Consider the following 27,022-nt stretch of genomic DNA (forward strand, 5'->3'; position numbering starts at 1 on the left):
AGGTCCTGGTTTCCAAGGAAGGGAAACTTCTAGTGGGGGAAAGCATGCATCCTATTAAACACTATGTTATTGTTCCCATACCATCACTCTAGTTTGATTGTTTCATTAGACCAGCAAACAAAAAGACAGAAGTAATTGACAGTGAATCAAAAGGAGGTGGAGCTGTTGAGAAGAACATGCTTGGTACCTAGGTCATTCACTTAGATAACTATTAGTATCAGAGGCTCAATTTTTATAGTATCAGTTCTATTTCTAAAACCAACAATAGTAGAAGCTCTAGTTCATCCCATTAAACTTTGTTCTTCTGTAGGAAAAGAGGATCACTGGAATCTTGGAGAAACTTAATCTACAAATATGTATCTGGGAGACAGAAGGAAATATTAGAATAAGTTGTAATGGATACTACGACATGTTGCTCAGAATCCTACCTTTAGGAAAGAGGACCTCAGTCTTTCCACTGCTGGGAATATTGGCCATTGGCAGCTGTCAGTCAGCTGAGTAATGCTCCTAAAATTTCCCTCTTTTGAAGAGAATAATCCCATAGGAGCACAGTCTCCTGTCTTGGAGACAGCCCATATCTAATGACTGATTGAGGTTCATTCCCCATAATCGCATCTCCTGACAGCATTCACCAACATATTTATTGTATGCAAATCTCTGGCTCAGAGTTTGTTTCCAGGGAATCCCAACCTAAATGTATTTATATATCTTTACCTATACTGGGAAATGCAAATTAAAACAAAACAAAGAAAACAGACAAAAGCAATATTTCTACCTTCTAAGGAGAAGTTTTAATACAGAAAAAGTTTTCAAGTATCTCTACCTTCCCAGAGGGAGAAATATTTTGGGAAGAGGATAATTTCAGCAGGCCATCAAATCACACTTAGGCCTTACTATTCTAAGTGTGATCCAAGAACCAGGAGAAATAGCATCACCTGGGAGTTTGTTAGAAATGCAAATTGTCTAACCCCATCTCAGACCTACTGAATCTCAATATGCTTTTTATAAAATCCCCAGATGGTTTGTGTGCATATTAAAGTTTGAGAGGACTTTCTCTAGAATAGTGTTCTTAGATTTTTTTGAAGAGAATATTTTCATCACTTAATATATTGAATTTCACTCATAATGTTTATTATATTAGGTATTATGACACATAATTGTTTCTCATATATATATATTGTTTATATTATATTATATATAATATAAATTTTATATAGTTTATAACACTACTATATACAGTTGTGATAATTCATGATAAATATTAAAACAGTCAAAAGTATAAAGTAAAATAAGCAGGATAAAAAGAGTAAAGGAAGTTTTCATACTTTCTTCATATTGCATAATGTACTGTATATAGCTCCACTTCAGACATATATATTCCATATTGGATAAAGGTGGTCTGCAGGCAGATTCACACTAAGCTTAAACATTAAGAAAGGTCTAGAGAAAAGGATTAATGGAAATCTCTGGATCAGGGAAAGTCAAGGATTGTTTTCTCTTTGGACTAGAAATGGAAAGAAAATTAGAGTGGTTTGAATTGGCACAGAGTGGTGACAACAATGAAATAAAAAAATGTCATTATTTCAAATAGCCTTGCAGATGCAAGGGATAGAGGAAACTTCTCTTTTACTCCTCATTCTGTGTGATTCCAGTCCAAGAATGTTCACCAACCTTCTCCACGTGTCACATGGGATGCTTGCTATTTGCAGGTATCTGATTGAATTTTCAGTAGCTGTTTAGCAGGTCATTTCATTTGTCAGGTAGACGAAGGTAATGAGAATTTATCAGCTCCCAGTTCAGATTCACAGCTGACCTGTCACCATGCATTTCTATAAATATTGCTCTTATTTACTTAGGATGCACTTCAAATTAGTAGGATATTTTATACATACATAGGTATGAACACACACACATATATATATATCCACATATAAGTGTATTTGTGTGTGTTTATAGCTTCACTCCTCCATTCCTTCTTCCTCTGTTATGGCAAGATGAACCAATGTAGTGATGTTACTAGTGCCTGAAGTGACATCTTCAGTGATAATTGCATTAATTCTGAAGCTCAGGAGGTTGGTATGGAATTTGTTCAGGACCCCTGGTGTGGGAGCTGAGCTCCATTGTTCCACAAAAAAAGAATGCACCCTATAATTTCACTGAAAGCAGAAGGGCAGCAAAATGATATTGTTTAGAAACTGCTCAAAGTAATAGCCACCGTGTCAGCTGCCTTGTCAGCCTTTCTGTCAGCAACGAAATGCTGTAGGGGAATGAGAAAAAGTCTTTCTAAAAATGCAAGACAATTAAAGTATTTGAGTAAGGCAGGAACAGGGGGTCTCAAGAAAGAAAGCGACAGGTTTTGTTTTCTAACAAAGGAAATCATGCAGGAAGAGATGTAGAAAATGCTCAAGATGGTCCAACATGCTGTGGTGGCAAGAGGAGGTTGTTCATGAATTTCTGAACTGGGTATCTCAGCAAGCAGTCACAGGTGAAACATTATCTCAAAACTGTTTTTTTTTCATTTAGAGACCCAGCAATGTGTGGAGAGAAAACAGTATTTCCAATTCATGATGGCTTCAGCTTCACTCTTTGTCAGTCCTCTTCAACTCCATACCAGGCAATGCAAGACCCTATGAAGGCATTCATAAGAGAAAAATGAAAAGTCATTAACCAAGTCTCTCTGTGAGTCAGTTCTGATAAAAAGAAAAAAGCTATAGAGCTCAGGAACTTAGCTTACCATAAAATAAAAGGGACCACAAGCACTCTTCTCAAGATTGGCTGCATGCACATTTTTTAATACTAGAAGCTGGATCTTGTGTTCGTGATTATTTCCTTATAATAGACATTAAATTATTAATCCCCAAATTTTTTCATGGAACTATTTTTTTTTACTATAAACTGTACTAAGGAGGTGAAAGAAAGAAATGTCCTTATGACACTGAACTGAACTGAGATGACTTGTGAGTCTCTGAGTAAACCTGCAATGTAGTGCACACCCTTGCAGAATAAAATTACTGATGCAGGTGTAAAATGTCTAAGTTAGGGTTAGACATTATAGTTAGGAGCTATAAAGTATCAATGAATCCATAACCACAAATTTCTTGTCAGGGAATGGTCATGTGACATCAAATAAACTTTGAACAAATCAAAGCCTCAACTCAAAATGAGCATACAAATCAAAATTCCAAAAATAAATTAATTAATAATTCAAATAATAAAAATGCTAGCCAGCACAATTACTATTACGTATTTCAAATTAAATTCATTTTTATTTATTCCAGATTAAATGCATTTTAAACTTTAACAAATACCTAAGTTTTAATCTACTTAATTTTTAGGTTGCTTTTAATATGCTGAAGATGTTCAAAATGTAATGAAGACATTGTGTTCATTTATGAAAAAATCATGAAACCAAAGAAGCAGAAGGAAAATAAAATCAGAGGAACAGGAAAAAGAGTCAATTCATAAATTTGGAAATTAAAATTTACACAACTAAACAACAATGTAACTGATGTGATAAAAACTAACCATGGTAGAAGAGAAAGTTAGTGATTTGGAAAATTGTACTGAAAATAACATTGAACATGCAAGGTAAACAATGTTTTGTCAAACTTTATGAAAGAGAAGTTAAGAAATGAAAAAGATAATTTGATGATTCAATGTGTTTTTAAGAGATCTAAGAGTTGAAAAGTATAGAGAGAATGGTGAAGAAGAAATACTTACAGAGACACTAAATAATCCTTTTTGTAACTGAAGAGTCATCAGATTTAAAATTATTTCTGCAACCAACCACATAAACAATAAGAAATCCATCATCATATCATGATAAAAGTACAAATTATTTAAAGCATAGTTAATTCTTGAGTGTTATTAAAAATAAAAGACCAATAATAAAGAAATGACAATAGACTCTTTCCTTTCCTCCATGTATAGACTAAAAAAAAGTGCAATATTTTCCAACTGCTAAAGGAAAGCAATATTGTTGGCATAATTGCAGCCATCTTTCTTTCCCCCACCCCCACTTTATAAATACTGTTGTTATTCCCAAGAATAGAAAATAGCCCATGATAAAACCTACTGGTCTGGAGATGTGCTGGTCTTTCCCTATTCTCTCATTGATAGATCGAAGACAACTTACTGGCCCCTGAGACGGGGATGTCCTGGTTTCCCTGTTCTCTACTTGAGAAGGTAAAGAGACATGCCAGTTTTCCTCTCCCCTCTCTGAGAGACAGAAAAACTGCCTGTTTGTGTTCCCAAGAAACAAACTTACCTTCCACAATATCAGGGGATACTTACCATGTCAGTCAAGATTAAACCCACCCCTAGCACATGGCCATGATTCTAGCCTATAAAAGATAACATTTAAGGGGAATTGCTGCTGCTCTCCCTCACTTTCTGTTGCTGTTCCTTTCTCTGCTCAGAGCAGCTTTGTCAGACTCCTGCAAATAAACCAGCTTCTTATCCCAGGTGTGTGTAATTACTTCTGTGCCAATTTTCTTTCTAATGCAATCCGTATTTTACATGCAACTGAACTATTATTCCACAGTGAAACCAAAATAAAGTATAAGAGAATTTTTTCATGAACATACTTTTGCCAAAAGAATTACTGAATTCAGGGGGGAAAAAAAGAAGCAGGAGAATAGGAAGTGATACATTATACCAGAAAAATTAATTAATATTCTATGTAAAATTACTAATTTTGTGTTTATTGACAGATTTGATAATGACAAAAATTATAGAGAGGGACATGCCCAGCAACTAGTAATCTTACTCATGATCAAGAAGATGTTCGTAGCACTAACTTTGAATTTGTTTTAAATTTTCATTGATTTTTAAATATATGTGCACTTGCTAAATAAATTAAAATACAAAAGCTAGCTTCCATGTAAATTCGACATCAGAGAAGGTTTTTAAAACTTTTCAACCCAACACAAAACAGAAAAAAGAAAAAGGGAAGAAAGAGTATTTGTTATAGATTTATAATGGTTGAGAACAAAAGAAAGAATAAATAAACTTAAAAATAAAAAATAAGAGCTAGAGATTTAATGTTTTAGACAGACAAAATTATTTATTGCTTAGGTAGGAATCCAAGAGCCAGGATCACCGGCTCATGTTGATGTCTCAGCACTTGGGAGGTGGATCACTTGAGCCCAGGAATTCAAGACCAGCCTGGGCAACACATTGAGACCCTTTAAAAAAATCCTGTACCAGAGTTCATTAGATTGTCTTCATATATTGCTTTAGAAACCAGCCCTATGAATATTTTCGCTTCATCATCCACTAAGTCCTCAGAGTCTTCAATTATAGCTGGTAGATATAAAAGGAGATGATGAAGAAGGCTTCTACTTCTTACCATTTTGGCATAAGAGTGACACATATCACTTCTGCTCACAGTCCATTGTTGAGAATTGATAATTTAATCTCACTTAAATACAAAAAGATTTGGGGAAAGAGCAACTACATTATTGAAGAAGGACAAGAAATATTATTGGACAAAGTAGTCATTTCTATCAAAGGTTGTTCATGAGGAGAGCAAAATATCCATTTACACTCTTTCTCTCTACCAAAAAACAAATTCCCAATTAAAAATCCCAATGGAGGACTGGGGATGTGGCTCAAACCATAGCGCGCTCGCCTGGCATGCGTGCGGCACTGGGTTTGATCCTCAGTACCACATACAAATAAAGATGTTGTGTCCGCTGAAAACTAAAAAATAAATATTAAAATTCTCTCTCTCTCTCTCTCTCTCTCTCTCTCTCTCTCTCTCTCTCAAAAAAAAATTCCAATAGAGTAAAAAAAATGAAGCTCAAATCAGAGATCTCTGGTGATACTCATTTTATTTCAGCAGGTCTAGGTGTGTCTCTTCATGGACTGATAGCTACTTAAATAGAAAAGATAGTTATCTGTCCTCACCTGTACAAACATCAAATATCAATACAAGAGAGGCAAGAAATAATCCATCAAACTTCCAAAGAGAAAACTGGATAATACAGCAGTGAATGGTCCTTAGAAATTTTGAATTTCTGCTGAGTATCAATTGTAGCATTTTCCTGTTCTGTCAGGAAGAAACATAGACTCTGGTTCTGCTCTGTAGGAGGGACCCTGTTGCACTGTTTTTGCATAACCTGTAGCTCTACTTTTTAATATATTCTTCCTTGTCTACTCTACCCTAGATCCACTTCCATTAAGGGTACTACGCACCCAGGAAGAAAGCTATAGAGATTCCATGTCTTGTCTTCTATTCTAGCACGTTTGGGCAACAAGCTTATATGTTTCCAAATTTATGTTAAAGCCCAAAATAGACAAAGGCTGCTTTGGTTGTAAGTTATTATTCCTTTGAAAATGCCATTCCACAAGGTAAACGGTAGGTATTTAATCTATTTCTCTCCAGTCAGTTCCATGGGCCAGTAGTTCTTTCCTTGGTATAATATTCAAGCCTTGATTTCTTTGTCCTTTACTTCCACATTTTCCCCCTCTCTAGCTAGTAAGATTTAGTGATAGAGAAAAATAGTGTCTGTCAAAGGAATAAGAGAATGGGGAAGGGATATTCCAACTCACCAAAGTCTTGCTAGATGCCCATCAGTCCAGTTAGAGACCACCCCTCAGGGGAACTCAGGAGGACAATTCATAGGGATAGGCTTCCTGGTGCACAAATAGAGCAACACAGATGGGTATAGACCTGTGTTGGTTGGAACAGTTGTAGGTACAGAAAAGCCCACCTAAGTGATCACTCTATGGTCATTTAACATGACTGATGGGAAGGCTCAAACCTGAATTTCATCCAGGGCAGGACCCTGGCTCCTTAAATCCTTTTTATCTCTATTCATTTTGGTTTGGGAGTTTGCAAATTGGTCAACATTTCAATTCGTTAAGATTCTAAAATTTAGGATTGCCTTTTTATCTTTTCTTTCTTTATTTTTCAGTTCCCCTCACTCCAGTCAAAAACAAACAAATTTTCAAGTCCTTTCTGGATCTCAGCTTTTTACCCTTAATACTTTCATAAAGCGCATCCAATAACGATCAACACACACTACACTACTCTGACTTCCACAGTGGTAGGCAAATGGTTTGCCTTAATTGGGACAATAGTATATGAAAGTGCTGCTGCTGTATAATATGGATTTTGAGCTTTCCAGCTTCTGATGTCAATTGCCTTGCCACCCACCACATGACAACTATGGCAATGCAGTTGGAGGGTAGCATTCTGTTCCAAGTCAATATTTTTGCAGCAGTTAAGATATTGCAAATTACCATAACACGCCTGTCCCCAAATTTTCGTGAGAATCCAATAGAAGTTTTATTTTTTACTTCTAAATCGAATGTGGATTTTTTGGTGAGCTGCTTTTCTTACTCTGGTTTAGGAACACAGTCTCCCTCCAGCTCGTGACTCTGCTCTACACGAGAGGTTCAAATCCTTTTTCCTCCAGACAAGGAGTATAAAAAATAAAGTTGATGAAATGATGCCTGGTTCTTACCCAACTTGACTAAAATTAACATGTATCACTTCTGTTTATATGTAATTGAAAAGATTTAGCCATACGGACTCATAAAAATGAAGAGTATTGGAGAAAGCACATGTTGGCATGACAAAAAATTTCTACACCAAAAAGGACACAAATATTTGAAGGAATAATGGCCATCTGTATTCAAAAGTAGAAACAATTCACACAGAAGGGGGCAGAACTAAGTTCAAACAAAGGAAATGACTATAAAAATAAAATAATAAGCCAACTATTCAGGAGGAAGATATTATGAATTTAAATTTAAGTTATCATGTCAAAAACATAGCTTTATGTTGCTGTAATAGGGGGTATTATGATTTAGATGTGAAGTCCCCCAAAAGTTCATGTACGAGGCAATGCAAGAAGATCTGCAGGAAAAATGATGACTAAATATGACTAAAACTTCTCAGCAAAGACATCTAGAAAAACTTATAACTAACATATTACTTAATGGATCAAACAAATCTAGAAAACCTTATAGCTAACATATTACTTAATGTAAAAAGATTGAATGCTATCTCTCTAAAACTAAGAAAAAGTCCAGGGTTTCTACTCTTATGATTGCTGACAAATGCTATTCTGGTTCTTCTAGCCCCTGAAACAAGAAAAAAAAGTGAGTAAAAGTATGAGTTAGAGAAGAAAAAATAAAACTTACTCTACTTTTAGGTGACACGATTGTTTACACATAAATACCCCTGAAATTATCAAAAAATAAAAATCAAGAAGTATAAAAAAAGTATAATAAGTAAGTTTAGCAACTTTTCAGAAATCAAAGATAAATCATTTTTTGTGTATATTAACAAGGAACTATTGAAAACTTGAACTAATAAACAAACATTTATAACAATTCTAAAAAATGAAGTACTTATGTGTGTGTCAAGGAAATGTAAATAAAAAGCTCAAACAATTAAAGCAATATAAGTGAATACTATGTTCATGTATTGGAACACTGAACATAGTAAATATGTTAATTATCCCTAAATTAAATTACAGATTCAAATCAATTCTAATCAAAATCCTACCAGATATTTTGTTAATTTAGATACAATTTTTCTAAAGTTTATTTGAAAAGGAAATGAGCTAGAAAGGCCAAAAGAATACTAAAATAATAAAATCAAATAACCAAGCTGGAAGATTCATACTACTGGATTTTAAGAGTCACTTTGAAACTGTGTTTAAGAATAAGATGTGATATTGGTGATAGGATAACAGTGTAGATCAATGAAAACAAATAAATACTTCATTTCCAAAAAATGTCAACATAAACACAATCAATTAATTTTTTACATTTTATCTTATTTCTTATTTTTTAGATGTGTACAGACACAATACATTTATTTTATTTACTTATTTTTATGTGGTGCTAAAGATTGAACCCAGTGCTTCACACATGCTAAGCAAGCGCTCTACCACTTAGCTAAAACTCCAGCCTGATTTTTTACATTTTAGAGGATATTCAATTTAATTGAAGGTCTTTTAAAGTAAAAATATTGTTTTTTTTTTTTTTTATATTGGGGATATAACCCAGGGCCTTGTGCTTATTAAGCCAGTACTCTACGATTGAATTACATCTCCAGCCCTTTTTATTTTTTTTTAATCCATTTAAGTTTCCCTATGTGTTTAATTAATTTTGCCTAAGACTAAGCATATATGTTGAAAATAAATTCATAAATAACTTATGAGATGAAAATAAAATGTTCAAGGCTTAAGCTGCCTCAAACTTGAGATCCTCTACCTCTGCCTCCTAAGTGGTTGTAGTTTCATATGGAACATTCATAAAAATAAAACAAACCACCTCAATCTAAACTGAAAACTATATGAAATTTAACATAAAATGAATCATACAACTAAAAGTAAAACTCAAAATTATTACATTTTCAGAAACAAACAGGAGGAAATCCTCATGACCTGGAGATGGACAAAAGTTCTTCAATGTGACACCAAAAGCACATTTCATTGAGAAAAATTGATAAGATGGATTCCCAGTTTTGTTTTGTTTTTTTTTTTAAGTAGATAAAATAGATTTCACCAAATTTGAAATGTTTTTCTTTGAGAAAAACTATGAAGAGAATTACAAAAGAAATTCAAGACTAAGGGAAAATATTTTCAAATCTCATGAGTGAAAAGAATTTTTATTCAGTTTATAAAAACACTCTGAAACCTTGACAGTAAGAGTAGAAGCAACCCAAAGATAAACCTACTTCACTAAGGAGTATATGCAAAAGTCAAGTGATCACATGAAAGGATACCCACAACACTGATGTTAGGGAGATGACAAATGATGCCATAATTAACACCACTGCAAACCTATTAGGATGGCTGGAATGAAAAAATCCTGACAATCACCAGGGCTGGAAAAGATATAAAAATGCTGACAGCCCTCAGACATGGCACATCACTGTGGAAAGTGAGTCGGCAGTTACTTTAAAGTTGAACATGCATTTACCATATGACCTAGATGTCCACGACAGAGCATTGAATTCAGAAAAACAAAAACTATACATGAATGTTTACAGCACCATGATTGATAATCCACTAAACTGGAAACAATGCCAATGTCCTTCAACTAGTGAATGGATTAGAAAACTCAGATATCACAGAAAGAGAACAAACAATTGATCTGTGCCACAGCTTGGACACATCTCAAAGGTCTCATGCTGAGTGGAGTGAGCCGGTCTCGAAAAGTGACATGCTATGAGATTTTATTTATATTACATTAAAAAACAGAAGAGAGTATAGTGACAGAGAGCAAAATCATGACTCCTAGGGATCAGAGGTTTGAGGAAGATTATGACTACAAATGGGAGTAGGGAGGAGTTTTTTTGAAAGCAAAAGAATCCTTCTGTGAACTGGCTGGCAAGTATATGAATCTGTATGTTACTGAACATGAAAAGTCAAATTTGTGGTATTCTAATTTGTAAAATAAAGTTTTAAAAAATCAGCAAACTTATGATGTTTGTCTCTGCAAATAAAAGATAAAATATCATGCATAAAAATTTGAAACCAGCAACCAAGTATTCAGCCACAAAAAAAGCTTAATATTTTTCAAAGAATCACTAACGTACAATTTATGTCCTCTGTCTAAAAAAGCAATTTAATGATAAACAAAAACTTCACTTTGAGGAAAGCATACATGTGTACACTTAAAAACAAATTTCTAAATAACTGATGGGATGGGATTAAAATGGAAATCACAAATGACTTAGAAGTGAAAGACAATGTAAATTCAACATACCATTTTAAAAGACAGTATAAATAAATTGTGTAAACATTTGACTCATTTAACTAAAGTTATAAAGAGGGCAAACCTAAGTAACTAGATAGAAGAAAATATTAAATAGGAATTAAGAAAAAGTAGAGCAGGTTAATAAACTACACAGCTCTAATTTTGGAAAATAAAATATACACAATCCTTCAGCATGGCTTATCACTTGGGAAAAAAGGAAAACAAATGGAGATAAAGAATATTGACAAATAATTGAACATTAGGAAATATTAAAAGGATATTATGAAAACATTATGCACCCAAAGTTAAAAACTTAGATGTAAATAAGTTAGATTATTTACTTAGATGTAAATAAATAAGCTTTAAGAACATACAAATAAGCAAAATTAATTATAAAAACATAATTAAATCGAGGACAAATAGAAAGTCTTTTTTTTCCTTTCTTGTACCAGGGATTGAACTGGGCTGCTTAACTGAGCCATATCCTTAGCCCTTTTATTTATGCTTTATTTGTGTGTGTGTGTGTGTGTGTGTGTGTGTGTGTGTTGCTATTGTGCATCTTTATTTTATTTTATTTTATTTTTATTATTGTTGTTCAAAACATTACATAGTTCTTGACATATCATATTTCATACACTTGATTCAAGTGGGTTATGAACTCCCCTTTTTACCCCGTATACAGATTGCGGAATCACATCGGTTACACATCCACGTTTTTACATACTGCCCTATTAGTGACTGTTGTATTCTGCTGCCTTTCCTATCCTCTACTATCCCCCCACTCCTCCCCTCCCCTCCCATCTTCTCTTTCTACCCCATCTACTGTAATTCATTACTCTCCTCTGTTTTTTCCCCTTTCCCCTCACTTCCTCTTATATGTAATTTTGTATAACAATGAGGGTCTCCTTCCATTTCCATGCAATTTCCCTTTCCCTCCCACCTCTCATCCCTGTTTAATGTTAATCTTCTTCTCATGCTCTTCCTCCCTGCTCTGTTCTTAGTTGCTCTCCTTACATCAAAGAAGACATTTGGCATTTGTTTTTTAGGGATTGGCTAGCTTCATTTAGCATAATCTGCTCTAATGCCATCCATTTCCCTGCAAATTCTATGACTTTGTCATTTTTTAATGCAGAGTAATACTCCATTGTGTATAAATGCCACATTTTTTTAATCCATTCGTCTATTGAAGGGCATCTAGGTTGGTTCCACAGTCTTGCTATTGTGAATTGTGCTACTATGAACATGGATGTAGCAGTGTCCCTATAGTGTGCTTTTTTTAGGTCTTTAGGGAATAGACCGAGTAGGGGAATAGCTGGGTCAAATGGTGGTTCCATTCCGAGCTTTCCAAGAAATCTCCATAGTGCTTTCCAAATTGGCCGCACCAATTTGCAGTCCCACCAGCAATGTACAAGTGAACCCTTTTCCCCACATCCTCGCCAGCACTTGTTGTTGTCTGACTTCCTAATGGCTGCCAATCTTACTGGTGTGAGATGGTATCTTAGGGTGGTTTTGATTTGCATTTCTCTGACTGCTAGAGATGGTGAGCATTTTTTCAAGTACTTGTTGATTGATTGTATGTCTTCCTCTGAGAAGTGTCTGTTCAGGTCCTTGGCCCATTTGTTGATTGGGTTATTTGTTTTCTTATTGTTTAATTTTTTGAGTTCTTGTATACTCTGGATGTTAGGGCTCTATCTGAAGTGTGAGGAGTAAAGATTTTTTCCCAGGATGTAGGCTCCCTATTTACCTCTCTTATTGTTTCTCTTGCTGAGAAAAAACTTTTTAGTTTGAGTAAGTCCCATTTGTTGATTCTAGTTATTAACTCTTGTGCTATGGGTGTCCTATTAAGGAATTTGGAGCCCGATCCCACAGTACATAGATTGGAGCCAACTTTTTCTTCTATCAGACACAGAGTCTCTGTTTTGATATCAAGCTCCTTGATCCATTTTGAGTTAACTTTTGTGCATGGCGAGAGAAGGGGATTCAGATTCATTTTGTTGCATATGGATTTCCAGTTTTCCCAGCACCATTTGTTGAAGATGCTATCCTTCCTCCATTGCATGCTTTTAGCCCCTTTATCAAATATAAGATAGTTGTAACTTTGTGGATTAGTCTCTGTGTCCTCTATTCTGTACCATTGGTCTACCTGCCTGTTTTGGTACCAGTACCATGCTGTTTTTGTTAATATTGGTCTGTAGTATCGTGCATCGTGATCAAGTAGGATTCATCCCTGGGATGCAAGGCTGGTTCAATATATGAAAATCAATAAATGTTATTCACCACATCAATAGACTCAAAGATAAGAAGCATATGATCATCTCAATAGATGCAGAAAAAGCATTCGACAAAGTACAGCATCCCTTTATGTTCAAAACACTAGAAAAACTAGGGATAACAGAAATTTACCTCAACATTGTAAAAGCTATCTATGCTAAGCCTCAGGCTAGCATCATTCTAAATGGAGAAAAACTGAAGGCATTCCCTCTAAAATCTGGAACAAGATAGGGATGCCCTCTCTCACCACTTCTATTCAACATAGTTCTCGAAACACTGGCCAGAGCAATTAGACAGATGAAAGAAATTAAAGGCATAAAGATAGGAAAAGAAGAACTTAAATTATGAACCCAAAAGGTTCTACCAAGAAACTTCTAGAGCTAGTAAATGAATTCAGCAAAGTGGCAGGATATAAAATCAACATACATAAGTCAAATGCATTCCTGTATATCAGTGACAAATCCTCTGAAATGTTAATGAGAACAACCACCCCATTCACAATATCCTCAAAAAAATAAAATAAAATACTTGGAAATCAACCTAACAAAAGAGGTGAAAGAACTATACAACGAAAACTACAGAACCCTAAAGACAGAAATAGAAGAAGACCTTAGAAGGTGGAAAGATATACCTTGTTCATGGATAGGCAGAACTAATATCATTAAAATGGCCATATTACCAAAAGTACTCTATCGATTTAATGCAATGCCAATCAAAATCCCAATGGCATTCCTCGAAGAAATAGAAAAAGCAATCATGAAATTCATCTGGAAAAATAAAAGACCCAGAATAGCAAAAACAATTCTAACCAGGAAGAGTGAAACTGGTGGTATAGTGATACCAGATTTTAAATTATTTATGTTTTATTTTGAGACTGTATTTTGCTAAGTCTTTGAGGAGTCACTAAGTTGCTGACCTTAGTCTTGAAATTGCCATCTTCCTGCTTCAGCCTCCTGAGTTGCTGAGATTACAGGAGTGTACCACAGAGACTGGTTAAATACAAAGTCTTCCTAAGTCAGAAAAAACAATAACAATAAGGTTTTTTTTCCCCAAAAGTTAAGACCCTCATTTATTTTACAGATGAAGCAAATCTGGCAAGATGTGATCTGATAAATTGGGTTGTTTAGGACCCAATCATAAAAAAATGTCATTCTCTTTATTCTCTGAAATATTTCAAAACTAAGCAAACTTAAAAATAAATGAACAAAGGGCATCATGAGTAAGACAGAAAACATATAATCAGGTCCTGGGTGTGTCTCTTGCTCATAGCGTGAAGTAAGACATTCAACATATCTGAAACCATTTTTCTCCTTGGCTGTGAGAGGATCATACCTAACACCTGCATGATCCATGCTTAGGGAGAATTTACAAATTGGATATAACCTCTAATCTCAAGATGCTTAGAATTTGGAAATGGATCTTATTATAAGACACCAGCAAGGGCAAAAACTATTTTAAGGTTGTAGCAAATGAAGTTTAATTTTGAGTTTATAGGAATCCCAGTTGAAATCTATTTGTGGACGATGAAGAGTCAAGATGAGAAGTAGTTCGTTGTTCCTAGAATATGAGCAATCAATAAATTTCAACACTGTGGAGCTCAAATTTTAAAATTTTTGATTATGCACACATTAATAGACATGGGATATTTTATAAAAAGTGGTAGCACCCATGCTCTGTCAAAACACTTCTTTATGTGTGGAACTTACTTCTGAATAACCATGTTCTAAAAGACAAATGGCAGCTTGTTCAGAACTCAGAGATTTCGATGCCAAATTAATTAACAATCTTTTATTGAGGAAAGAAAGCCACAGGAAAGACGTGAATAGTCAGCTTCTTATGTTTGAAGATGAGAAAGGCAGTGGCCCAGAATTTGTGTTGTAACATTATAAGGAGATGAGGCTGGTGTCCTGTTAAGTTTCTGAGAGTACTGTCCACAGGAGTTGCACATGCTGCAGGGCATGTCCCCACCCTGTAGTCCTCATGCCCAGGCCTGAAAACTTTCTGAGAAAAAAGCTATATGGGGTTCAGGATCAGATGAGCTTCAAAGTCCCACCCATGCCTAACTGGTCTCCAATCTGAGTGGATGCCTGTCCCTTTAGTTTATTCCCTTTGTTGGTCAGAGATCTGTGAAAATGACACAAAAACAGGCCTTTATTTCCTAGATTATTAAAGCTCATTGCTAAAGATTGTTCCCCAGTGGCACTATTTTTATTATATATAGTGTCCCAATCTTCCCAACTCTTCTATAGGTCAGATGAGATTTTACAATTTATATTTTGCAGACATGAAATTTTAGAAACAAGTTTCAGACAACTTACCTAAGGTTACATAACAAGTACATTAGTCTGTTTTTCATTACTATAACAAAATACCTGAGGCAAGCTAACCTTATGAAGAAAATGGGTTTATTTCAGTTACCATTTTGGAGGCTGAAAGTTTAAACTGCGTAGTGTACACTCTACTCTGTAAGGATCACATGGGACATGGCGGAGTATATCTGAGAGGAAGTATCAAAATTTGAAAACAGATGCCAGGCTGATAGGGGCTTCTAATACTTTCAGAAGTGCCTCTCCACCATTGAGCAAAGACATAATATTTTGTCTTACCTCTCAAAAGCCCACCACCTCTGAGCTCCACCTCACTAAGGACTGTACTCCTGACACATGACTCCTACCACATGAATCCAACCACATTCAAACCATAGCAGTATGTTTATGGTTACAGAATCAAAATGATATAATCTCTCTGCACACACCATCTGTCCTTGAAACATCAAAGCATTTATGGGGGATTCAGTCATTTGGGTGGAGATCTGCCATTTATTGTGCAGTCATATGATTTACAATCTCTATGAAAATGATGCGACTTGTCTCTATACCTCTATCACCTGGCTCTATGGACAATAATACAGAAAACAGTAATGGAGAATCACAAACCAATATTTTGTTCCATGAATTCTATGCCTTTTATTACCAGTGTCAGTGGGTTTATTATGTGAATCATGTTTTACCCTGGATGCTACTAACAATACTTTTCCTCGTCAGCAGAGGTTGGCTAAGCTGCATTCTTGAAAAAAAAAAGATGCATGATGCAAACTATATCATCTTTAAAGACTATGTAAGTGAAAGCAGGTTATTTGCGGATTTTCCCAATGTTCTGATGACCAGTGCATTTTGACTCAATAGCCCCAAGATTTTCTCTAACTCTGCTGCCCTGTATTCAGAGATCCATTATTGGAGTTCTATCTTCACTGCCCACACCTGAGTGTTCTTGAGTCAATAGCAACTTCCTCCAAAGGAGCTGGCTATTTCCTTCTCCAGACATGGCCCTCACCTACATGAGAGTGTTTCAGTCTATACCACCTAGAGCCTCTCTGTCCTCTCCCATCACTATTTTATTGTTTGATATTAACTGGCTGAGGACAAAGCACTACCTTTGTCAATGCAAGGTGTGTGGGTGAATTCCATTTCTGATTCACCACTCATAAGACCTTTAGGCAGAATTGCATATGCTGGGGAATCAGACAAATCTGGTTCAAATCCGAGATATTTTCCTCAGTTTTTAGGAAGTGTGGACAAATGACTTACCTTTATAAGCCTCACTCTTCTCATTTGTAAATGAGGATAATATTAATTATACCACAGGAGCAAATAAAGAACCTTGTACATAATTTATAGGAGAGTTGCTAGAACACTGTTTGATAGAAGGTAGCCTGATTTTTTAAATTCATGTAAACTAACCCAGATCTTAACACTTGAGTCTGTCATGAAAATACACATCTGTCAACATTATTCCTTACTCTCCCTAAGTATATTGCGAAAGTGTTCTGAATTAAAATTCATCACACCTAAAAACCTTGGAGAAAGTCATCAGAGTCTGTTTCCAGGCCTGGCTTCTATAGAGGACAACCTGTGCAGACTAGTCACAAGGACTTTCAAGGCCCTTAGGCACAAGGTGGCCCCAAGCAGCCCTGAGTGCCACCTTTCCTCCCTCCTGTGCAACCACATGCTATTTGATAAATCCTGCAAGACTCTATTCCTTTTCAGTGCTATGAATTATTATTCAAAGTTTTGACTAAATATATGAAGTCATTTACGCAAAGTATATGAGTGGATATCCAGGGAAGTTCCAATCATTCTTCTCTGAGGTTTGGATTCTGCCACAAGTTATAAATCCATTTGTGTTGTCCCTCATTCTATCTTGGGAAGCCTCTATGAAATCAAAATATCCCGGAAGGGACCACAAATATCTTAACATCCCAGGGTAAAGGAGTGTATTTATTAAACAACTTATTTCCTAGTAACATGAAGGCATTATTACTTTTACATTATTGTTTTGGCATCCTTCTGAGTAATTGTTGTGATGCAGTGCCCAATCGCAAATTCTTGTTAAATGTTGAATGTGCATTCATACCCTCCAATAGCACTGAAGTTCCTGGTTCAATATCTTGTACATGTTAGGTCACCTGCTGTTCTCTATCCTGAAGGTTCTCATTAGCTGCTTGTGTTGTGGGTCTACCTCATAAAGTGTCCAGTTCCGAGCTGCCAAATATCCAGGGTTTTTCTGTGTAATTGGATCCACCCTTGCATTTAAAGTTCCTCTTCCATGGGCTGGAAGCCTGATTCTGCATATCAGCTTAGACTCTGAATAGTACCCCAGGGTTCCTAGAGGACCCCTCACAAGAAATCAGCCTCCATACTCCTCACGTCCTCTGTCACTGTAGTTCGTATGTTCACTGGAGTTATTTATTTTAATATTCTGGCTCCAGGTCTAATTCTAGATAATGCTGCAGCTGTTAGGTCACATTCACAGCTTCTGAGGACCGATCATTCTGTAGGTCACCAATCCACTGAATTACACTAGTCAGGCCATGCCTAGGTCAGCCTCTCAGGTCTCCATCCTGCTCCAACATTTCTCAAGCTGCATCTATCATGAGTACATCTCACTGAATCCTAATCTTTAAACCATAAGGAAGCATATGAACTTTTTTCATGCATTAATTATCAACTTTTTGGTGCCTGATGTTCAGAATTTCTGGGATTTCTATTTTTGAAAATTAATCCTTATACTGAGTCTATCAGTTTCTTCAGGCTAAACACATTAGTATTTTTGTGGCTTTTTATAGAACTTGTTCTTTAATCATCTTATAATATCCTGTTTTAGATTTAGTAATTTCCTTTTCTCCAGAGGATACATTAGATATTAATATAGCCACCCCAGCTCTCTTTTGAATAGTGCAATCTCATTATTCAAGTAAGATATACTCCAAGATGGCCAGTGGATTCCTAAAACTGTAGACAGTGCAGAACCGCCTATATATTATACTATCCAGAGTCACAAAATAAATATGCATACAACAATAAATTTTAAATTATAAATTTGCTACAGTAAGAGATTAACAACAATAAAACAACAATGACAACAATATGCTATAATAAAAGTTCTTTAAACTTTATAAATTATTTATTCCTATAATTTTTCATGTAACATTTTCCATGGAAATCATAGACAGCAAAACTACAGTCAAGGATGCTATTGTGGGGGAAGACTACTATAGCCTCTCACAATTTATCATTTTTACATTTCACCTGTCTATATAATTTTGAGTCTGGTGAGATTCTTATTAAAAGAATACAGTGTTTTTTTTTAAGTTTTTAAAAATCCAATAAGAAACTATCTTCTGATAGGAATGTTGAAATCATTGACACTTAATGTAATTATGGCTGTTTGGATTTAGAGCTGTAATTCTATGATTAATTTAAAAATTTATGGTTTTCTCTTTCTTTCTTATTAACTACTTTATTTGCACATTTTGAGAATCACATTTTAATTCATTGTTTTGACTATGTCTCTGCAATTGTTTTAGTTACTTTTCTAAACATAACAATTAACTTCATGCAACCTTCTTAAAAATCAGTTCTTAGCACTGAAGTATAATATAAAAAGCCAGCCACCATGTGCATACCTTCTTTTACCCGTTTTTGTTGGAGAAGTCTTACTACAATCATCAGAAATCCTATCAAAAAATATAATAAATTTCATTTTCAACCATGATACATATTTTAAAATATTGCAGAGATGGAGTTCATAATACTTACCATTATTGGTCCTCATCTTTTATTTCTATTGTCCTAGGTTTTCACCTGGTTTGATGTCCCTTCTCTCTGAAGAATTTTATTCAGCAATTCTTTTAGAGTATATAATTGTTGTGTCTGTGTAAAGAATGTGTTATTTTTCTTTTACTGCTTTTGATAGTTTCCCTTTGGCCTTAGTTTTCAACAGTTTGATTTGGTGTATCTTGTAATGCTTTATAAATCAAGTATCTTTATGCCTCTCATTCTTTTTTCACTCTTCCTGGATCTATAATGAAATAAATGTGAAATCTGTTGATATCATCACAAGATCAAGAGTATCTACTTTTTAAGTGACCATAATTCTATGATTTAAATAGGATAAACTGAATTTCTTTTTTCTTTTCTTTTCTTTTCTTTTCTTTTCTTTTCTTTTCTTTCTTTCCTTTTTTCTTTTTTTTAGAGGGGAGGAGTATTGGGGATTGAACTCAGGGACATGTGACCACTGAGCCACATCCCCAGCCCCATTTTGTATTCTATTTAGAGACTGGGTATTGCTGAGTTGCTTCTTGCCTCACTTTCATGAAGGCTGGCTTTGAACTCACCCATACTTCTGCCTCAGCCTCGGGAGCTGCTGGGATTACAGGCATGTGCCACTGACCCAGCTATTGTTCCTAATTTCATAATCCATCCTATAATTGTCACTTCATCCTATTCACTCTCTTCTACATCTACTGAGTTTTGTGATGATTCTTATATCTCTACATGTGTTTTCAAAATATTTACTTCCTACTTTTATGGGCGTCTTAATAAATAAGTGCTGAATGTCTTTTCCTCTTTATTCTTGTATCTGTGCTAATTATTATTTCCCATGAGAGTTGAGATTTTTCCTAGTTTTACATATGCCAAGTAACTTTTGATTTTGTTCTGGCCATTTTGAATATTATATTATGAAACTCTGAGTCTTATTTAAATTCCTTGGGGCTTGTTGGTATTTTGTTTGGGAGGTAATTTATACTCCCTCTCAAGAGTCATTTAAGACTGCTGGGACAGTACAGGATGGAGTTAAATTTCCAACATTTTTAGCCTTCAGCTACAGTGAGTATGACCTTCCAAGTTTCCAGAAAAGGCCTCAGGTACAGAGACACAGATATTAGATCAGAAATTGGAGAATAGCCAGAACATTTGAAATGGTAGAGTGCATGGGATATGATGGGTTCTGACAATGTCTGCTATGAGGTGATTTAGAGATATTAATCTATTTCCACCTTTATTTAGCTCCCCACCTGATGTCATTCAAGTGATTCAATTCGTCTGTCAGCTCTGTTATTTTCCACTGGACAGGGAAATATGGATGAGTGGAGATCTATAAGTCTTCCTGGATTTTGTGTTTCTGGTGCTTCAGCCTTTAAAGGTATAATCAAATTGTCTCAATAAGAAGCAAGGAAATGGCTGTGTGGTGCAGGAGAATGGAAGGCGGTGGTGAGAAGTCTGTAGATCTCAAAACAGGGAACTAAGAAGACATGGAGGAAGGTCCAGAGAAATTTAGAGGTACCCAGGGAGCAGGGCCATCCACAGAGTTTCTTACCCTGAGTTCATGGCAGTCTTTAAGAGGCCATTCAAATGAGAATGGCCTCCTTTGTGAATCAGTGGTATATGAGACATTTTAAAAACCTTTAAATGGCTTTAAAGGGGATGGTTGTGCTCAGATCTCTTTCGAGCATTTGTCTGTTGGATTCAAAAGTTCAATAACTGAATAAGTATCTGAATATTTTTGTACATAAAGAATTCATACTCTTAATTGTATAAAGCATTAAACACCAATATATCCAAATTTCAAGTTTAGTACTTAAAAAACAGCGTATCAGGAAACTAGAATACCAAAACCTGATATTACATCCTTTACATTTTAGGGTATATTTCATTTCTTTCTTATAAATTGTTCTATTTCTCATTTCATTGTAACATTTGGAAGCTTCATAACAATGTAGACAAAAAGCATTTAGCAAGCTAAATGTGCCTTTCATTGTTTCACAATTTATAATAATCAATCACTGCAAAGAATGAGAGTTATTATGATTACTTAGAATGCCCTTCTCTGGTTAACAACAACAACAAGAAAGGTATGTGAGGAGTTCTACTTCTGGTTTTCTTAGAGGTTTTATTATGAATGGATGGGAAATATTATAGGATGCCTCTTCTGTATCTGTTAAGATGAAATGAAGTAATGTAATGATAGTATTTCCCCCTTTAATGTGTTAATATCTTGAATTATTTTAACCATATTTCTAATGTTCCACCTCCATATTATTTCCAGAATAATCTTAACCTAGTCATGAATTATTATTACATTATCAGATATATATGTGAATATTTTATTTCAGAATATGCAATTATTTTAAAGATCTATTTTGTGATTTGGTTTTGTGTGGGTATATTATCAAGGCTGTTCTAGGTTGGAAAAAAAAAACTAGCAAGGAAGGGCAACAATAATCCTTAGCTTTCTATGCTATGAACAACAGCATGTGTGTAAAACAGTTTTTGTTCTTCAAAGGATTGTCAAATCATATTAGAAATCCAACTGGGGCTGGTGTTTTTAGAAAATATACTACAACGCTGCAAGAATGCCATACACAATTCAGATTTTCTTTTTTTTTGAGAGTCAGTTTTTGATAACTTGCACACTTATGGAAAAATTAAACATTTTCACCTAAATCTTGAATTTGCTGTTACAAATGTATAGCACTGTCATATTTTGTTGATTTGTAGCAGGTTCATATTAATGGCCTGTTTTTATTTCAAAAATTTCTTATTTGTGTGCTCTCTCTCTCTCTCTCTCTCTCTCTCTCTCTCTCTCTGGAACAAATATTTCCAGCATTTTTTAAAAATTTATTAAATTTTACCAGGAAGCAGCTGTTGGTTTTGTTGATTCTTTTTATCTTTGTTAACTATTTTATAATTTTCTAATACTTATAATTTCCTCTCATCTTTCTTTGAGTTTACTGTTCTTTACTCATTTCCAATTTTATAGTTAAAAGTGTCCTTAATGAAATTTTCATTTTTTCTTTAAAGCTACAATTATTTTTGCTGGCACATCTTCAGATGAATAGCAAAGCTGTACTCTGTAGCCTTATGTTCTGTCATTCAGTGGGTGATTATTCTCTATTATCTATCTATGATTTTTTAAATTCATGTCTTATTTAGGGTGGCACTTTAAATTCTTAATTTTCAGATGTTTATGTTATTGATTCACAACTTCAAATTTAATTTATCATGACCTAGAAAATATAGTTTGTATGTTAATGATTATTAAGCATTTATTGAGAGGTCTTTCACTCTTTAGTTTTGAACTATAAATACATATGTATTTGAAATATAAAAATACAAGAAATACCTAAATGTTTATACATCTATATGATCTAACAATAAATCACAAGGATATAAATATATATATGCGTGTATATATATGTATATATACACATATATATATATATATATATATATATATATATATATATATATAGTGTGGATATGTGTGTGCATATGTATTTATGTATGCATATATATGGCTAGAGAGAATTTTTTTGGTTTTGGCATCTATCAATTTATACTTGATTTATTGAATCTATATCTTAATGCTTAATTCACTGTTTCCTGATGATTCTACTTTATTTAAGTATATGCTAAAATCATCAGTGCCATTACACTTCTAAAATGTTTTCTTTTAAATCTTGTCAGTCTTTGTTTTACCTGTATTATATAAGTTGAAATTTGTTGTTAGGGTTCCTGTAAAATTATTTGATTCTACTCTAATGGTTCTCATCATGTTTTTATTTTTCTTAAAATTTCTATATTATTTAAGATTTTATTTCTCTATGTTGTATTTTGAGTAATTTTCTCAGATCCAAACCTGAGTTTACAAATTCTGTATGTGTTAAAACTGCATTTTAACCTAACTATCTATTGTTTTTAATTTCATCTGTAAAAAACAGCACACTGTATTTCTTATGGTTGTCTGGTTGTTCTATTGTAGATAACATTGTTTTATATGTGAACCCTTTTTCTCTACAACTTTAGAATCGTTGATGAATTTTATAACATGAATGAATGTTTTGTTTTTTTGTTCCCTTTTCCTTTCTTCTCATTACCCCTAACTAAAACTTTGCAAGCCTGTCAAGCCTGTTTAATTATTTCTTCAGCTCTGAAAAGTTTTCTTCTATTATGTCTATAATTAATGACACATTCCTCATTCTACCCAAACTTATCGTTTCTCCTTCTAGAACTCCTGTGTTTTGAACTACATCTCAATTTTCTGTTCTTTCGCTATAGCTTCCTATTTTTTTCTTTGTGATTTTTTTTTCTTGTACTCATCAGGATCATTAACTTGTGTTTTAGCAATTATTATTCTCTTATTTCACATATTGATTTGCTTTGTTGGAAATCATATTTTATATCTATATACAAATTTTTGTGCTGCAGTTGGAATATTTATGGACCTTATTTTTTAGTTTGCACTTTATCTGACTCATATGGCAGTTTAATTTGACTAGGTTTTATTCTGAATTTCTGCCTTAACTTCTCTTTTCTATCTTGTATTGCTCTGTAAGTGAAGTAAGGATTTTGTTTTTTATTTATTTATCTAGTACACTGTAGTTCCTTTATTCTTGAGTCTGATCATGCTGCAAGGCACATCAGTATTAAATGCTTTGGGTATGCTCTGTAGCCAGAAAACTGCCCATCTCCTTTTGAGACACTGGGAGGGAGTCTCTGTTGTCAGAGCTCTGTTCTCTACTTCAGAGGCTGGGGAGACAGCCCTCTCGCATTCAAGTGACCTAAGGGAACCTCTTCCAATGTAATCTACATATCTCTGGGATATTTGTATTTATTCTTATAATCCGCTGCTTTTAGGGTACTGCTCTAGGTGTTCTTCAAGTAGAAAATTTATCACATCAGTTGGAACCAAAAAAAATGTAGTTGGAACCAGGATGGACAGAAACAGCATAAAGAAATAAAGAAAAAGAATACAGAGGAAAATTTAGGGCAAAAAAGCATTATGAAAATCCTTACAAGAGAATAAAAATAAGATTATCAGGAAAGCTAACAATAAATTTCAAATTATTTAACTCAAATAAAGCAAGAATTTTAAAGAAAACATTGTTAAAAGTTAATCATTGAGAATTTTAATATATATCCCAGGAAAAGACAAATTGTACAAATAATTGCTTCTTAAAGGTATCACTTTCAGGAATCCTATCTACCCTTACAACATATACATACAGAGATTTCAATAATTCTGAGATCTAAAATTAGTTCCTAATAACTAAGCTTTGGAGATCCCTCCTACAAAAAAAATGGAAACTTATTAGGATTTCATGAGTAGAGAAATAATGGGGAAAGGAAGTAAGTAGTCTATTTTCTAGCATGCAAGCATTTGTGTGTATGGTATTCACATGTTTGCATATTTTCATGAATTATAGTTAAAAGGAGGTCTAAGAGCAGGTATTCTGGATTGAGTCTCATCATTTCAAGTTTACTGAGACAGTTCATTCAAGGTCAATAGCATAATTTGAAAAGTTGCATTGTCTTTCAATGGGAAAAGATAGAGTTAATTATAATGTCAGATTATTACAAGATTTCTTGGGACTTTGGAGGGGCTAAGAGAATATATTAAAACACTTGTTTTGTTCCTTAATCTTAGCTGGTGGCTGATGAAAATTTATCTCATAATGAACTAAAAGTGTATGAATATATACTCAGAAAAAAACTTATGCACACATATAGATCTGCCTGTACTCACTTTCCCACTCAGATTACTACACATATACGCTTAGCGATTTGGAGAGTTCTAAGAAGTGGCAACACATTTGATCCAACACAGATAGAAGAATAGAACTGTTGAGTTGACCCAGCCTACAAAGGAAAGTAAGTGAACTTTGCCTAACAGATTATAAAACTTCAAGAGAATAAACATTATATACCTACAAAGAAAGATCAAGGAAAATTAAGCTAAGAGCTCATTATTTCTCAGCCCCGTGATTTAACAAGAAAATTCTGAAATTCTCAGTACAGAACCCCCACGGGTTTCCCTATTAGAATAAAACAAATGGTAATAGCTTGCATTATTTTTGTCCTTGAAAGATGGAAGTAAGGAAAATCTTAATGAGTCTTAATTGTGGGTGCTGATGGGGAGAGGTGAGCGGCAGAGACCTTGTGTGTGAAGTTGCTCCTCAGGCTAGAAAATGCATGTGTGAGAGCTAACATCCAGGAGACTATTTTTGTTTATTCTTGACAGTTAATTATAAAAGAGAGTAAATCTCATTTTAAAGGTACACAATCAAAATTTTCTCTAGTTAAAGGAGGTGGGGTGGGGAGGATCATACCACCTCAGGTGAATTGAGACTCCTCAGTATCTTTCTTTTTTCCAATTCCAGAAGAAGAGGTCAAAATCTTCCAATGTTCTTTTGAAATGTCAAAACTCAACTTTAATAACACCAGCCTCTTACAGGCAGCTCTGCATACCAAAAAAGCTGCCAGTCAGGTCCGCTTCTGTCTGACTGAATGAACTCACAAGGGCAGGAAAAACCTCTTTGGTGGGGAGGGGTGGAGGATGGAATTTAAAACACCCTTTACTGATTTAAGTTAACTGAAGAGGGACAGTTCTGTAAATTAGTGATTAATGTGAATTATTGAGGAATCTTTTGAAAATTTTATACCAGGATGTCTATTCACACTGAAGGTTAGGTGGACACAAAAAAGACATGCTCTTTACCGAGCAGGTTCATGGACTTCCTGGGGATATAGTTTTAAAGAATGGGTTTTATTACATTAAAGTAAATATTAGGAAATGAGCTCACACAACCAATGACTGTCCTTTGGTGCCCTCCTTTATAAATGAAGAGATAATGGTTATTTTCTGGCAATGTATCAATTGAGCATTTGCTGATCAAAGCAAGTCATCAGTTTGAATGGACATAAAAGTACTTTCCAAGTTGCAGGTGTTTTGTACCAGTTTATGGGCAGAATCGTGTTTCTTAAAACCTCATCTGTTGAAGGTCTGCGCCCCCCACCCACTACCTCACTGTATGTGAAGATCAGGTCTTTAAATAAACAATTAAGTTAAATTGAGCTTAAATTTGGCCCTAATCCAATATGACTGGTGTCCTGATTAGAAAGGACAAATTAACACATGGACAAATACAGAGCAAAGTCCATGTAGAGAAACAGAGAGGAGATAGCCATGTGTAAGCCAAGGAGAGAGGTCACAGAAGAAACCAACCCTTCTAATACCTTGACTTCAGTTTCCTACCCCCACAATAACTAGAAAAGCATGTTCTATTTTTTCAGGTCACCCAGTCTTATAGTACTTTGTCATATACTTTGCAACCCCTCTCCAAATTCAGAAATTAGAACTGTTAACCCCCACTGTGGATGGGGGCACGGTGGAGAGATCCCATAAGAACTTTAAAAACATTAGAAAGCTTGTTCTTCCTCTCTGTGCACACAAAGAAGAGCCCTTATGAGAACATAGCAAGGTGGCAGTCACCTAGAAGCCAAAACAGGAGTCCTCCAAATGACATTACATTGTTTGCACCTTGATCTTGTGCTTTCAAACCTTCTATTTCGTGAGATATGAATTCTGGATATTTAAGGGGATCAGTTTGTAATATTTTATTACAGCAACCAGAGACTAATGCACAGCCCTAAAAATATATGCCGTATATGCAAAAGTTGCTTCTATCCTAGTCCTCTTCCAAAGATCAGAAACTGAAAATTACGTGAATGGATTAATGAGATTTTTAGTAGAAAGGAAATTTAAACAGATAATTAATCATTGAGTACCTATTTCTTGAGCAGTCATATATTTCCTTTGACACTGGGTTCCAAATCTTTAGTGTCATAATGTCCTTACCCTCAAGGCTTTTAAATTAGAGGGAAAATGTATTATTATTTAATAT

This window comes from Callospermophilus lateralis, assembly GCF_048772815.1.
Source record: "Callospermophilus lateralis isolate mCalLat2 chromosome 17 unlocalized genomic scaffold, mCalLat2.hap1 SUPER_17_unloc_3, whole genome shotgun sequence".
Classification (NCBI taxonomy): domain Eukaryota; kingdom Metazoa; phylum Chordata; class Mammalia; order Rodentia; family Sciuridae; genus Callospermophilus; species Callospermophilus lateralis.